The following is a 14,485-nucleotide window of genomic DNA, read 5'->3' on the forward strand; positions in this document are numbered from 1 at the left end:
AAAAATAGTCTCCATATATTTTAAAGAATCAATGTCATATTTTCTAACAGCATTTCAATACATTTCAGCAGCAACAAATGCAAAATTAAATAATAAAGAGTTTGGATTTTTTTTGAAGTGTATATGCTTATATTAGTTCTTGAGTAAAAGGTAAAATAGAAATAAAACAATAATCAGAAGTTACTAGCAAATAAACCATTAAACATCAAATTTTATGAGATAAAATGGTATTTAAATTAACATTTAAAAAGAAATATATGGTTCTAAATTATCTGTTTAAAAATAATTACCTGTATAAAAATAAAAAATTATCTGTTACAAAAAATAGACTGAAAAATTACAAGTAAACTTGCAAATGATAAAGCCAGAAATGTACCATAATTAATACAAACAAATAGTAAAAGGGAGAAATAATGATTACAGCATGTACTAATGAGGCGCATCTGGGTGGCTCAGTTGGCTAAGTGTCCTACTTCAGCTCAGGTCGTGATCTTGTGGTTTGGGTTGAAGTCCCGCATCAGGCTCTGTGCTGATAGCTCAGAGCCTGGAGCCTGCTTCAGATTCTGCATCTCTCTCTCTCTGCCCCTCCCCTGCTCGTGTTCTGTCTCTCTCTCCCTCAAAAATAAACATTAAAAAAAAATTTTTTTTTAAAGCAGGTACTAATGAAATAGAAAAATAAAACAAAAATGTAATAATAAAATTATAAGTTTCCTAAAGAAGATTAACAAGAAAAAGTTTTAAAAACACTGGTGATACTGTTTAAGAAATAAAAAGTAGCTCAGCTAAACAAGTTTCTGAACAAAAAGAGATATAACTGCAGAAATTATGTTAATGTTTAAAATACCTTAGTTTAACACTGTGAACAATTTGATACTAAAGAATTTGGAGACATAAAGTAAATGAGCAATCTGACAGAAATATGTAAACTGCAAAAATAAATCAAGGAGAAAAAGTAAACAGAAACTATGTATTGCAGAAACTGAAAGAGCAATCATTCTCTCTTCATTTTCTCTCTGCCCAATTTTATATACATCATTCCTAGAGACACCTGGAAGAATATGTCTTAGAGAAAGTAGGAAAAATAACAAATTTATTTTATAAGTCTAGGATAACTTTTATTAAAATAAGGTAAAACAATGTAAGAAAATACAGTGATTGACCAATATCACTCATGAACACAATGTAAAATTTTTAAAAAATCTTCAAAACTATATTTAGCACCACAAAAAAAAAAAAAATGAGGGTTTATACCACAATGCAAGGATGGTTTAATGCCAGAAAATCGATGTTCTCTTGAACCAATCAAAGAACAATGATTGATGAAATTTTAAGTAGGTGTAGAGAAGAATTGAATAAAGTAAAGTACTTATAGATGATAAACAGAAAACTATAGCAAAATAAGAATAGAAGAGCATGTCCTTAACCTAATGAAGAATATCTAATGATAAGGTACAGCAAACAGACGACTTCAAACTTAATGGTAAAGCTTTATTATCTGTGAAGTACAAGAGAGTCTAAAATCTGTTAAGAATTAATGAGAGGGTTCAGTAATTTACTATATATACCAGATCTACCTTCTGAAATCTAACATTTCTTTACAACCTTCCATATCAGCAGTAATAAATCTAAAATTAATAACGAAAGAGACCATTAAAAATGAAAGAAATGAAAAGGCACTTACATATAAATCTGACAAAAGATGTGATAACAGACCTAAGAAATTAAGGGAAAAGTTACAAACAGTTGTGAAGAACATAAAATAAAGACACATTAACTAGAGATGTATGAAAATTGCATAAACATGATTATTTTTAGCAAAAAATTTATATGAATTAATACAATTACAAAGAGCATCGCACAGGGTGTTTCAAAGAACTTGACCCATGAACCATCTGGAAAGTTAAAGGACAAAGAATATTCTAAAACAAAAGTAGAGGAGGAGGCAGAATGAGAACTTGTCATATTATTTACCAAGATTTATTAAAACACTGTTCTGGTGGAGTAGTGCAGACATATTACAGAACTGGAAGAAAATGGAAAACCCAGATTAGACTTACTTGTATGTAAAAACTTGATGAGTGACAAAAGAGGTATTAAAAACCAGTGGGAGACACTGTAACAAACATTGCTTGAAAAATAGCTGTTCACAGGGAAAATAAGATAGATAATATAGATCCCTAAGTTATAAAGAAGACAGATTAGTTTCAGATGAAAAAGAGCCTATATCCAAAAAGCTGATCTTGGGAACATTTAGAAGATATAGGAAAATACCTTTATTATAGTAAAAATTTCAAGAATACAAAAATACAACTGTAAATGTATAAAATTCAGCTTTGTATGGTAAAAGATATTTCAATGAAATAAAAAGAAAAGCCACCTTATTAGGAAAAATACTGACAGTGAATATAGACATGACAATAGACTACTGTGCATAATGTGTAATTTATACCTGCAAATCGATCAGAAGAAAAGAAAAAAAATAGTACAATAAAAAAATGGAGGGGCACCTGGGTGACTCAGGTCATGATCTTGCAGTTCATGGGACTGATCCCGCGTAAGGCTCTGCACTGATAATGTGGAGCCTGCTTGAGATCCTCTCTCTACCCCTCATTTACTTATGCTCTCTCTAAAAAGAAATAAAAAAAAAAATGGAAAAAGATCTAAACAGTTCCACAAAGAGCAAAAACAAGTGTCTAACATGGAAACTTGCTGAACCTCACTACTTATTAGAAAAATGTCAATTAGAACAATGTGGTATTTGACAGCCATCATATTGATAAAATACAAAAACCTGATAATTTCAAGTGTTTGGATGGACGAGGGCAAATGTGAGTTCTTACATTGCCATATGGGAGCGTACGTTTGCAAAGCTATCTTGGATACCCATTTAGCAGTACATACAAAATTGCAATCTACCCAATTGCCAATCACTCAGGGAAAATGGACAAACTACTGTTAATCTTATAACAGAATAGTTTGCAACAGTTAAGAAGAATCAACTAAATGCAATTTTAAGTGAAAATGCAATTGCAAAGAACATGCAAAAGATTTCTGCAATTTAGTTTGAAATCAATTTAAAAACTAATATGAATTAATGGATGCATAGAGAGATGAATACATGGAGGGAGAGATTAATGATAAAGGAAGTATAGTAAAATGTTAATGATGAAATCTAAGTGGTAGTTGTGTAGGTATTGAGTATAAAACTCTTCCAATTCTGCTGTATGTTTGAAATTTTTCATAGTAAATTGCTGAAAAGAAGAACATGTTCAACATGATAACATTTTGTAAGTATTCAAAAAGTATATTAACGTCCATGGAAAAACACATAAATAATAAAATTATAATAACATCCACGGAAATGACACACACCAACTTCAAGATGGTTATATCTAGAAAGTGAGGAAGGGAAAGGACTGGAGGGTGAGGATTTAGTTCTATCAGTCATATATCCTTGCATTAAAGTAAGAGAGAGAGAGAGAGGGAGAAGTGCAAAACAAATACAGCAAAATGTCTGCACCATCAACATTATCTTAAAAGGATAATATTGGCTAAAAGAGCCAGATTAAAAAAAAAGAAAAAGAAAAAGAAAAAACATTTCTATGGTATAAGGCCTATTGTATAAGTTTTAAATTTAACACAATCCAATATTTTGCATGTGGATATAAGCATATGTAATAAAAGCATAATAATACAAATATGAAGATGCTCATCGGATTAAGAAATATCAATTACTCCAGGGAAAGGAAGGAGCAAAATGGGTTAGAGAGTGGTAAAGGTCATTTTAATTGAATTTGCAGCATTATACTCCTCAAAACAATTTCACTTTTGACAAATCTGGATAATAGAATACAGTTTCTCATGTTTTAAAATTTTCATGACGCATAATAAAAAAGGAATCATAAATCTGTGGAGTATAAAAGAATGACCCTACTTCTCAAGTCAGAAACAGCAACACAAAAGAAAAGACTCTCCCATGATGCATGGCATTTTACTAGCACATTTCAAAAATTCTTTTTCCAATTAGTCCATGATATCAGCTTATATCATTGATTATAATGATTTTTTAAAGTATATTCATTGGTTACTGTACATATGATAATAATCCTTCTCTGCTCTGTGGCCATTATTTTATATATCTCACATTGCATTCCCAAATTATAAAGTTTAAAGAGTTCTTACTGATGACTAGATACAATCAGATAACCAAACTGAAGTTTCACTGGCATTATTCTGAACAGTTCTCTTTCCGTTTTATTAAGGAGAGGAGATCACAAGCACTAACTAAGAAACTCCTTGGGGAAGTTGCATGTCCAAAAGGACTCTTTAATTCAGCATCTAGCAATGCACAATTGTTTAAGACAAGGGCATCTTGATTAGATTGAAAGCAGAAGTTCTACAATGGTTAGAGTTAAACTCTGTCAGGTCCTTATTTGACTTTACCAGGTAAGAAAGTCAACACTGGAGCACAGGCATCCAGAGTGACTTGAACAATGCAGAGGATTCTGGAACTGTGATAGGGTTCTTTGGAACAGTAACTAGAGAACTACAAAGGGACACTGGATTCATTATGAGACAAGAGGGCCTAAAAGTCAGATTTCTATTTCTTTCAGATGAGGCACTGGACTGAACTCCCCTCAATGGGGCCAAGTGTTCCGTGGCTGAACTGCGTACGGATATATGAGAGAAAAGAGCCTTCAAAGGATCATTAAGGCAGATGCCTACTCATTTCCTTTCTCCTTCTTTCCCTTCCATAGTACTATATAATTTTTTCCTGCTGAAAGAGCACATTCACAGCCATGACAAAGCCCTCCTTTAAATCCGTCCATCAATTTGAAGTGGTTTCTACTTTACAATTTCAATCCATCCTACTTCCATCTCCTTGGAGGGAAAGTACAATGGAAGTGCGAAGTGCTAATAACATATACATCCTCAACTCTTTCACAGGGGTATTGTAAAGACTAATGAGTTATTGTTTGAAAAGACCTTTGTGGCTTTCTGATGAAAGGTGGAACATACATACAGTTTTGAATGTTTTATTTTGTTGTCATTGTTGGTGTTATAATTACAATAGTTGTATAGTCTGTGAGGCATACCGCCAGCCAAGCATCTCCTTCTCTCTCCTTCCTTGTTTATTCTTGAAAAGTAAGCCTGCCGTGCTCAGTACATCTTGGTTGTGTTAATCACTTTTTACTATGCTGACAGACACTGTGGACCAAACTCTGGATTATTTAGTTTGCTGAAAGGCCAGACTCAACATTTCGGAGAACTCTCTGACCTTTATAACATTCCTCTTTCCCTTTCCCCATCCCTAAAGTGTATCTCCTCACATGTGCTACACTTTCTATTTTGAGTGTTTGTCTAATCTGCTACATTTCGCTGGGGAAATCTGGAAATCCCTGTTGAGTAGCAGAGGAAGGTGTATTCTGCCCCCTTATAAAATGGAGGCTAATCATCTTTACAGATCTATAACAAGGTACACATGAGCTCAAAAGCATCACTCAAGGATAATTGTGCATAGGTCTTTATGTGCAAGCCAGTTCCTCTAGCTCCTCTTTGACCCTGGGTTCTGGGGGGCTGTTTTGCATTTATTGAACAGTACACCTTTTCCCTGATGCCTGCCTCTCTCTTGTTATGTATGGGCTGTCTCTGTCTAAAATCCCTTATGCTGATTTTCCAGACACGTTTATTTATGTTCACTCACTAATTGAAAATCTCATATTTGAAGTTATTATTCTGATTGATGTCTGTCATTTTGATCAAGCAGTAGCTCACAGATGCTTTGTTAGAACAATTTTACAAGTGAGTTTATCATCATGCCTTTCTCTCTTGACCTTCTCTATGGCTGGTAGCAAAAAAATTCAGTGGAGGCTCAGAAAGAGGAGATGTTTGGCAAGCCTCCCAAATTTAAGTTTCATTGTGTCTTTACTACTGAAAACAATTCCTCTACTTCAGGTGTTGTTAGCAATAATGGAGGAGAGGCACAGCAGTCAAACTCAGTGCAAAGGAACAAAGACAGGTGGAATGGTGACCTCTCCCATCAGTCGGAACTACCTCTCTCTGTCCCCAAGCTGAGCCCACCTTCTCACTCTCCTACAGAGATAATAGTCTGGGGTTGAAGTGGGGGGACAAGTTTAATTGTACCTGCTATTTAAAGATTCACTGTGGTGCACTGAGACAGTGGCCTGAGACAGTCTGTGTGTCCTCATTCAACAGATGCCACCGTGTACCTTTATACGACAATGTTTGGTGGTATGGCATTAGGAGTTCATGGTGTTGAATGGAAGGAGAAAGATATTTACAGCTAGGTCTTGTTTCCACCTTTAGTAGTTCTTGGACAAGAACAAGTCATTTTATCTCTCTGAGTCTTAAATTTTTCCTTGGCAAAGTGAAGATTCTCATGTGTTGTTTATTTATAGGTTAAAGATTAAATCGCTTCGAACTTTATTGTTTAAAAACTATGGGAAAATGGGTTGTTTTTTATTGTGGTTCAAACCATTTAAAATGAAATATTACTGTTATTATGTGGGATAATCTTCAAGGTGTATTTTAGATTATTTTTAAAAATGAAGACACTGAAAACTGATTGGTTTTTGTGATAGGTGAAGTTCAGAAAAGTTTGAGATTCTGAGTTACTTCAGACGGGAGGGCACTGAAAGGCGGAAAGGGACTCAGAAGAAAGAGGTGTGGGACAGAGAAAGCAAACTTTCAAGCACTTCACACATTTGCTAAGTCCTATCAACTCGTTTGTTTTGTTAGAAAAGTGTTTCCCTAAGTATATAGGTTGCTCTACAACCAAATATATTCATGTTCAAATAAATCTGGTTAAAGCTGCAAATGATACTCCTGCTTTGAAGATTAATAATACACATTCACATAGTTAAGTTCATTCTATCAGAAGCTTATTTCAATGTATTTCATTCAAATTTCTCAAATGTATTTGAATCACAACTTTTTATTTATCACAAAGATTCAGATCCCAAGAAACTACTACTTTCTGAAACAGTTTTAAAAACTCTGCATTAGATCGTCAGCCTCCTGTGATTAGGTACTTTTGTCTATAGAATCATGAACCATTAGTGTTGGAAGGACTTTGAGCTCATTTAATCCAACCCTGCGTCTAATTGCATGGATTTTTTCTGTAGGAGGAATTCTTCTTAACACATGAGCACTCAGACTTTGCTTAAGTATCTTCAAAAATCCTACCTCATGAGGCCAAAAAGACTAATGGAGGAAAGCTTTAATTTTTGGAAAGTGATTCAGATTGAGTACAAATTTTAGTTTCTGATTACTTTACATCAATGACTTAAATTTCTCTTAGGATTCTCCTTTCCATTCTCTTACTTACTTTTTTTTTAATTATTGAAAGTCTTTTTTTTTTTTTTTTTTTTTTTTTTTTTTTACACTCTTTCAGATACTGGAGATATTTCAATGAAGAAGACTGACAAACACTCTGCTCTCACTGAGCTTGCAATCTTTGTGTGGAAACAAACAAATCAAGGACATTAGTACATAATATAGCACCAGGATACATTATGTGGAGAGAAAGCAATATTAGAAACAGAAAAGGGGAGATAGAGGGAGTATCATCAGGGAGGTCCTCTCTGAGTAGGAGAGAGTTGTCCAGACACCTGAAGAAAGGGAGAGGAAAGCGAGTGTTGCACTAGGAATGGAGAGTGTGGTCCTAACACCCTGAATAAACTGTTGGAGGAGAAGCAGAAGGATCTGAGTGAAAAATGGACAGGAGAGACATGAAGTTGGACCAGATGGCAGGAGTATGGATACCAGGGTAAGGCCTGTGGATTGTGTTCAAGGTGAGATGAAAGCCACTGCCAGATCCAGAATAGACTGATGGTATCATCAAGATTAAGTTTTCAGAGGGATCTCTGTGGATGCCCTGTGGAGAACAGACCATAAGGGAAAAAGCAGAAGCAGGGAAATAAGAGACCACTGCCATGGGTGAATATGACCCAGACTCCTTATCTTTGGTGATCTATTAGCCAACCTCCAGGCCCATGTTCCTCTGGACATCCTCCTACTATAACCCCAGTAATTTCCAGTGAACTTAGTCACTTATGAGCCCATCTCCACCACTTCTGATAGACCATAAGCTCTGTCGAGGCAAAGACCATGACTTACTTTTCATCCTGTCCCTAGAACCAACTGCAGTGTTGGGCACATACATACTTAAATGAAGTCAGGCCGAATTTCTCTACAAGTGTCAGCCTTAAAGGTCTGCATTTGAAGGCAGTTATGTTAATTTTTTTGTCTAAAAATTCACCTTGAGTTTATCTCCCCTTTCCACACTGTCTCTCTATTTTCACAAATCAGGTAAACTGTGCCTTCTCTTACGAAGCCATTCGTAACTTTACCTGTGTTACCAAAGCACTTTCCTACTTTGTTTATAGTTTGTCTTATCAGTAATTACTATTCTTTTGCTGGCCTTCTCTAGGGTTTGTGGTCATAGAAAAGACATCTACACATCACTTTATCTCCGGACTATGGTGACTAACCCAAATAAGTAATTAAGCACTGTTTATAAGAAAAGGAATTGTAGAAATGAAGCATTAAGCACAATTTCAAATTAGGGTTCCTTAATAAACAATTCTCTTCTATTTTTGATGGCCAAATAACACTGCAGTGTTTCACAATAGCTGAAAGAACTTGTATTCTGAAAAAAAATGGGGGCACATGGTCAAACTACCTAGATGAAAAGGCAAAAGGATAACAAAGGCTTCTTAGTATAACTAAGGTTTTGGGGAGTATGAAAGGATGAAGAGAGGAAACACACTGTGTGATATTTCACAAATTTGATATAGCTGGGAAAAAACCCTTCCAAATATAGACATATTGGTATTAAAGCAGTTCCCCTTATTGGGGAAACTAAAAACTTTCCATGTTTTTAGTTACCCACCATCACCCATGATCTGGAAGCAGATAATCCTCTTTCTGACATATCATCAGAAAGTCAACAGTAACATAACACTAGGTCACAATGCTTATGTCATTCACCTCATTTCATCTCATCACTAGGCATTTTATCGTCACACATCATCACAAGAAGAGTGAGTACAGTACAATAAGATATTTTGAGAGAGAGACCACATTCACATTATTTTTATTACAGTATATTGTTATAATTGTTCTATTTTATTATTGTTAATCTCTTACGTGAATCATTTATAAGTTAAACTTTATCATAAGCATATATATATATATATGAAAAATAGTAAGTATAAGATTCAGTACTATCCACAGTTTCAGGAATCTACTGGGGATCTTGGAACATATTCTCCATGGTTGAAGGGGAAATATTGTACTTACTGGAGAATGGATATAGTTCCAGAATCAGAATTATTTGATTTAGATAAGTGGAAGTGGGACAAGTGATGTCCAAAGTAAAATCAGAGGTTACAAATAGTATTTCACATTTTGAGAACTCAAAATCAGAATTATTAAAAATCAGTAAAAACAAACAGACCAAAAACCTCTTAAAACATGGGTTCAAAGGGGCGCCTGGGTGGCTCAGTCGGTTAAGCGTCCGACTTCAGCTCAGGTCGCAATCTCGCGGTCCGCGAGTTTGAGCCCCGCGTCGGGCTCTGGGCTGATGGCTCAGAGCCTGGAGCCTGCTTCCGATTCTCTGTCTCCCTCTCTCTCTGCCCCTCCCCCATTCATGCTGTGTCTCTCTCTGTCTCAAAAATAAATAAACGTTAAAAAAAAAATTAAAAGAAAATGGGTTCAAAAATCATGGAAGATTTTCATTCAATGACTTAGCTTTATGAAATTTTGGCAATTGTTTAAAAACTAGAAGTTTGGATAAGAAAGGTATTGCATAGGAAAAAATTAATATGAAACAAAACACCTATCAATAATATTTATAGTTGCCTTTAACGAGATTCCAAATCCACTGGCCGATTAACTCCAGCCACTTTTTTTTTTTTTTTTTTTAATTTCTCAGGGTAAAAACCAGCTGAGCTTTTAAGCCAGTCAAGGGAAAGTATATTATTTCCATCCTCTTTTTAAACACTCTATAAAGAACTCTCTCGTTCATAATAGCTTTGTTTACTGCGTAGTACAGCATGTTCTAATTATCACCCCTGCCTCACTAACCACACGGCTTATGTTCCCACACTCATCAGTTATTTTTATGCCTCCTGCAGAAATGAAGAGAACATTAATAAGAATAATACTTGGGGAATAACATTTTTGATAAAACTAGAAAAATCAGAGCATTTCAGTTAAATTGACATGACCCATTACCAATAGCATAATTTCTCTTCTGTTTTCATTTGTGATTTGCTGTCAGTCCCTAATCTGAATCTTTCCCTCTTTTCCCTAATAATTTATTTGGTGATTACTCAAATTGCTGTTTATTTTTCCCTGTCACTGAGTTTGCTTCATTCTTTTCCCATCTTTAGGAATTCATTCTTCGATCTTTTTTGTTCTTTCCATGTTTTGAAATTCTGTCTTACTTCCATTTTCTTTTGCTTTATATTCTTCTCATTTTCTCCTTTGCTCTTTTTGTCTCCCTCCTTTCCCTCTCTCCTTCTATCCTCTACTTATAATAACTTCTCTAATTATGGACAGAAAATATCTTTTTATACCCTTGACTGACAAGAATGTATATACATATATATTGATATGGGAGTTAATACATTTTCAGCATAAGAAATGGGACTGGTGGGAATGTCAAATGAAACATTAAAACACTGCAGAATCACCACATAAGCTGAGTAAGGCTTAAATAATATTTGCATGGCAAAGAATCTAAATAAAGGAGCAAGAGCAACCAAGTAGAAGAGAAAATAACTATAAAAGTGATTCTTGCAAAAAAATAAAAAAATAAAAATATGTTGGCACAGAGCTGCGAGAATCTTTCCAATCTGTGAAAGGTGAAGTTAATATGCTTTTTTCACACAATCTTTTTTAACATTTAAAAATATGTATGTGAGCAAATAGTTCTCACGAGACTGAGGAGGCAACAGGTCTCACGTCATGAAGGACCACCTTTGCTGTGCTGTTGATTTCACCATTCAAATAGTGGTTACTGTTGGTAGGAATCTTTTCTAGGCTATAAACCTTAAATGGATAGGAAAGAAAACACACACACACACACACAAGAGGGAAAGATTGCTAATTAAAAGTGAAAGAAGCGGCAAGGCTAGATACAGCAGACCGTGGATACACACATTTTCAGCGATGACTCAGGAGCACGTTTGGATAGATTACGTCAACGCTTCCCTCAATAGTTGAATATAATCATCCCTGTGAACTGATTGAAGTTTGAAAAAATAGCAACTAAGACTTCTTTCACATGCTTATAATCAGCTCTTGGAAATATTCCACTTTAGATAAAATGGCTACCAAGAGAATGTCGGTATGATGCAGAAATATTTCAGATGAGTACATATGCATTAGTTGCATTTAGGGCTGAACTCCCCCTGAAACCTTTTATACCAGCACCTAAAGGGGCAGCAACTTTGCTGGAGTGGACATCTAGCCCAGTGGTGTCTTTGTCCTCTAGACCCACGGTCAGGTCCAGCACCAGCTCCAGCCCTGCTTCCCAAGGCTCATGGTGTCTTCAGCTTCTTTGTTCCTCCATCCCAAGTGAGCATCCCTTGAATAAAGTTATTGTGATACAAATTAAAATTTAAAAAAATGAGCAGCCTTTCCCTACCTCCTAGTATATCCTTGGCCTAAACAGCCACCGTTTGTCTTTGCTTCCCGGCAGCATCTGTCTCAGAAGAGACCTACCGTGGAGCCCAAGGAAGTGCAGTGTAGACGGGCAGATCACTTACTGACTGCAGCCCTCCCGCTTCGGTGCAAAGGGTGGGCAGTGCATAGGTTAAGCACAAAACTAAATAAAAGCTATTTTGAGTTTTGATTTACTTTCTGTAGTCTCTGGGGAAAAAGGCATTATGGTGCCTCAGCCCTGATGATCTGAGGAAACAGGAGGGAGTTGAGATCTTCAGAAAACCCCATTAACCAGGCCACCAGCGTGACCTGGCTTCCATGCAAGGGCAACTGTATCCACAACTGTACCTGTATCAGACCTTGTTTCCAAACACACACTCAGCACAGTAGAACCATGCAACAGCCAATATTCGGGAAACAGGAAGATAGTCACCATCTAGCTACACTCATGCCTTGCTAGACATCTCTCTGTGGGTGCAGGAGAGGGATATGTTCAATCCCTAGTTGGGAGGGGTACTTTAAGAAATGGGGGTAGGACTAAGCAGGTGTGGAATAGAACTAAAACCAGCCTTATTACTGAGCACAAAATAAAGTGACTGTTAATGGCATGTGATTTACAAAGACTCAGGGTTTCCAGAGTCTGGTTGTCACAAAAGGAGAACTGGGACATGTTTATTTGGGAGAGAGGGACACTACAGAGATGGGAAGTATGAAAGAGTAAGACACTGGCCCTAGCAGCTTCATCTGGGACCTTGGCTTTTGTGCCTGGGCCTGGGAGGATAACTCCAAGTTCCAATGCATTTAAGCCAGTGGAGAAGCACAGAGGGGGCATTGAAACATCACTTGGAATTCTTTTCAAGCATTACTTAGAACTGAATCTGTGGTTCTGAGTGCCACTGGATGACAAAGACTGGAGAAAATGCAGAAGCTGTCTAAGGTCCACCCTTGTAACATGTGGTATGAAAAGGACAAATGACATACCATGCCCATAGCTTCCTCTACCCTTCCCAGCTGGAAACAAGAGCCCCTATCAGGTCCCCTGCTATATTTCCTGCCCTCTCCCAAATGAAGACACTGGAGAAGAAGCTTGCTGTTACCATGGTTACACAAAAGCTAGTGCATCAACACCGTCTCGTTCCTTTGAAAACATCCTCAGCTGTGACCCATCAGACTGGTTTGCAGACAAATCTATAGCACCTTAAAGACATTTATGGAGAAGAAAACGTTTGTGTGTTCAGGCTGGTGATGGAGTGTTCCTTGGCTCTACTTTGTGTTGGCAAAGACAACTGTTTTCTGGTTGTATACACAGAAATGGAAGGTTTCCCTTGTTATGAAATCCAAGTATTTGTCTAGCAGAGCTCAGCACATGCCCCTTTGGCCAGTGGTTTGTATGTTGAGGGACGCACATGCTACTTAAACCAAACCTGCTTGTTCCTGCCCACCTTCCATGGTTAAGACCATTAATGACATCATTGCCTTCTTTTCTCTATCTTCTATCCCATCAAAATCAGTTTTCAATCTATGAGGGAGAGAATCTCTCACTCCTGGGGAATGCTAGGACAAGCAATTCTCACACTAAAAAGTCAAAGGATAATCCATTCTGGTATCTTAATTTAAAAGGCTTATCAGGAAACATTTACAGGGTTTATTTTCAAAAGGAAATAAATGCATCCTCTGTAATTTCATGTACTTTATATAAATACACAGAATAACCTTCAGTTCACTCCATCCATATGCAAAAACAGTCATTTGTAAAAAATTTTTTTCTCCTCCATTAAATAGAATTCAATTGCTTTCCGTTTTTCCCCTTTCTCTCCTCAGGTCTTGCTGTCAGCTGGTACTATCAGCAATGATTAAACATAAGCAAGCATTGTGATTCATCAAGAACTGATAGACTCATCACTGATGTAAACATTCTTTAGTCTCAAGGTCAGATCAGGTAGGGAGCCAGGACAATTTCATACACAGACGTGTGAACCTGAGTTTATGTAAATCCATCTATTGTCATATCATTACTGAACCATACACACAGACACACACAGATACACACATATGCATCTCAACCACCATTTTATGAAATATAGAGGCTTGGAAAGAAATTATTATTCAGTTAGGTATAAAAATGTTTGCATTTCTGACTTCTTAGAACTTCAAAGAAAGAGAGTCAGAAACTAGTATTTCATCTGAGTAATTCAGCCTGCTAGCTCACCAGCTTCCTGGAGCTCACATGGAAATCTCCCAGCGAGAGCACCACTGTATTATATTCTGCCTCCAAATATGCATACAAAAAGCTTAAAGCTCAATGAGATACATAGAAAAATATTTTCTCTTAAACATTAGAGAACAGAACAGAGCTAGCCTTGGGACCACATACCGGAAAGCTCAAACCTGTATGCATCTGCATAAGGAACGCGAGTCAGTCTAAAATCCTTATATCTGACTTCCTTCACCTTCTGCATCTTAAACTTCCAATCTGGGAGATACAGAATTTCTGTGTACTTTTCAATACTGGGAATTCGTTTAAAATTCTCTCCTCCCTTAATTTCTGTGACTCATTGAACCCTACTGACTTACTTCTTACTCTTCTTTCTGCTTTTACTGTACATTTTATACATGCCCCGTGTACTCAGTTTCTACTGCTGCGCTAGGAATTTATTACAAACTTGGTTTAAAACAGTGGGGATTTACTCTCTTACAGTTCTGGAGACCAGAAGTCTGAAACAGTTTTTACAGGACTGAATTCAAGGTATGGGCAGGTCTCCTTCTTTCTGGAGGCTCTGGGAAGGAATCT

The sequence above is a fragment of the Leopardus geoffroyi genome, chromosome D3 (assembly GCF_018350155.1).
Source record: "Leopardus geoffroyi isolate Oge1 chromosome D3, O.geoffroyi_Oge1_pat1.0, whole genome shotgun sequence".
Taxonomy (NCBI): Eukaryota; Metazoa; Chordata; class Mammalia; order Carnivora; family Felidae; genus Leopardus; species Leopardus geoffroyi.